The 2,935-nt window shown below is 41.7% G+C and overlaps 1 non-coding gene across 1 annotated transcript; it reads left to right on the forward strand.

The window, feature by feature from the left end:
* The first annotated feature begins 1,427 nt into the window (after window positions 1–1,427).
* Window positions 1,428–1,501, forward strand: TRNAE-UUC. The gene has a single exon. It is a non-coding gene; the product is annotated as a tRNA-Glu (tRNA).
* The last annotated feature ends 1,434 nt before the right edge of the window (window positions 1,502–2,935 follow it).

Genomic DNA, 2,935 nt, shown 5'->3' on the forward strand with positions numbered 1-2,935 from the left:
AGCTGCTAGGAAGACACTCCACAATTCCTGCCTCACAAGTCAGCCTTCTTCTTACCCAGTCCAACTTCTCTCACCCAGTTTTGGGTGCCGTTTCTAAAAATTAAGACTTTACCCCAGACTCTGTGTACTGAGGAACCCAGCCAAGGATAGCTTCTTACACTAGCAAGTTAACTGGCTTCAATTCACCCTATGCAACAATTTCCCAAGTTTCATTAGACACCATCTCTGAATTTAAACATGCAAATAAAGTAACAACTCTGTGAATCAGAAACATCAATGGTATGTGGATATGTAACTGTAGGCAGAAAAGTGATCGTTTCTAATTTAACTAGTTTCAGTGAGTGAGTGAGTGAAAGTTGCTCAGTCGTGTCTGACTCTTTGCGACCTCAAGGACTATATAGTCCATGGAATTCTCCAGGCCAGAATACTGGAGTGGGTAGCTTTTCCCTTCTCCAGGGGATCTTCCCAACTCAGGGATCAAACCCAGGTCTCCCACATTGTAGGTGGATTCTTACCAGCTTAGCCACAAGGGAAGCCCTGATAGCTCAGTTGTCTTAGTGACAGCGTTATTTATTATGGTTCAGGCACGAACTTGTTTGAATGTACATATTTAGTTTTGATTCTCACAACCACCATAGGGTGTAAGTATTATTCTACCTGTTTGGGAAATGAAGAACTGAAATCTACTCACTTGGTTAAAGTCATAGTGTTAGGAAATCAAGAAGTCACAATTTGAACTCAAATCTTCTTTCTCCAAGGCTGGTAGTTTCCAGTCCATCTGTGATGCTTTGTGCTGTTTACACGTGTTTCCAGCTCTCTGCCTTCTGAACACAAAGCAGAATAGACTTTCCTACCCACCGAATGTTAAGCATGGCCATGCCACTTGCTTGGGCTCATGGAATGGAAGCAGAAGAGATGGCTCCTTTCTGCCTTACTGCCCCCTCCTGCCACAGGGAGCAGTGACATTCCCGGCTCTGCCACCTTGTGCCCCTGTGTAAAGACAACATGGAAAAGAGCCGCCAGCACAACTCAAGATGAGCGTGGATTTTAAGTGAAAAGGAATCCGCGGCGTTAAGTCACTGCTCTCCAGGGGTTGTTTGTTATCATGGCCTAACCTTACATGGGGCTTTCCAGGCGGCGCTAGTGGTAAAGAACCTGCCTGCCAATGCAGGAGACGTGAGAGATGCAGGTTCAATCCCTGGGTCGGGAAGATCCTCTGAAGGAGGGAATGGCAAGCCACTCCAGTATTCTTGCCTGGAGAATCCCATGGACAGAGGAGCCTGGCGGGCTACAGTCCATGGGGTCAAAAAGAGTCAGACACAACTGGAGTGACTTAGCATGCATGCGAGCAACCTTACTTGATTAATTCATAAATTACGGCTAAAGAACAGATTAATTTTTAACTTAAGAAGTATTAGTAGGAGGAATCCCCTGGTGGTCTAGTGGTTAGGACTTGGTACTTTCACTGCCATGGGCCTAGGTTCGATCCCTGGTTGTGGAACTAAACGGTCCCAAACTGTAGAGCATGCTCCCCACCCCCCACAAAAAAAAATGTATTAGATTAGTAGGGAGCTGCCATTTTTGCTATAATTGAAATATCCTTTTAACACTAGAATTTACTTTATAATATAATATAATTGAAAGAGTTTGGGTTTTGCAACCATGTAGATGTAGGATTTAATTTGAATCTCTGATCTAACCCACACTTGTTTAATAATCTTGAGTTTCAATTTCTCTTTTTCAGCCCCTGTTTACTCATCTATAAAACGAGGCTAGTAATATATTTTGTCCCAGCATTGATGTAATAGTTTGATAAAATAAGGCTGGTAAAGCTTTTAGCAAATTGTCTGACACATAGATGGTATCAAATAAGTGTTTTACAGGAAGTATATCTTTTTATAACTCACTGCATCTGAAAGTCATTTTTACAAATATAGATTCCTGAGGCCCATACCAGACCTACTGAATTAGAATCTTAGGTTGTGATCTACGCTTTAAATAAACTCCTCTAGCAATTCTTCCCTGAGATTTGAAAATAATTGTACGAGACAAATGTTAAATATTGCTGACATATATATATACATATATATTATCTCAGAGAACCAGAAAAGCCTCCAATGAGAATCTTCAAATGATCTTAGAACCAACAGAGTATCACTTACTGCACTGTAGATAAATCAAAATGAGCTCAACTGCATATAAATCAAAATGAGAGGATTTGGGGGAATACAATATACACTTCAGAGCTGGGACATCTAAAAGAAAAATCCCTGTGAATTCTTTATGTCTTTAAGTATCACATGAATGGTAGAGTCTGACTAAAGTCATCTTTGCTGATGAGAATCAGGGCTGGAGGGGCAGTCTGGGACTTAAAGACTGACGGAAATTGGATGCCTATGAAATGAGAGTGACAGCCAAGGAGATCAAGGCAAGGACAATTTTCTCAGAAGCCCCTATGCATACACAGAAATAAGTCGTGAAATTTTCTGGTGGAATCCTAAGCTGGAAATTTTATTTCTGTTGCTTTTTAATAATTCAGATGCCTTTGAAACCTGCTGTGCTTTTTAGTTATGGTGAGTAACTTTGGATGTGTGTGACCCTTCCAACCACCTAATCACCAAGTCACTTTCTCTACTTCTCCTCTCGTCCTGAGACTATGTTTATATATATATGCATATTTACAGGCAAAAAAAAAAAAAAAAGAGAGAGAGAGAGAGAGAAGGTGGAAATAAGCAAGGAAGAGGCTAAAGAGTCTTAATGATGGCTTTGGGCTATCTTGTCCAAAACAGGTGAGTGAAGAGCACTTCTGGCTTTGAGTCTGAGAGTGGGGCGGGGTGGGAAACCCATAGCCAGTGGGATCTGGGAGAAAGAGTTAGAGGGAAAGCAGGGCTGGGCATCGTGACCTGAGACCACTGTGTGAAGAAGCATTGGAGCT

Source organism: Oryx dammah, unplaced genomic scaffold (assembly GCF_014754425.2).
Source record: "Oryx dammah isolate SB20612 unplaced genomic scaffold, SCBI_Odam_1.1 HiC_scaffold_15, whole genome shotgun sequence".
NCBI classification, from domain to species: domain Eukaryota; kingdom Metazoa; phylum Chordata; class Mammalia; order Artiodactyla; family Bovidae; genus Oryx; species Oryx dammah.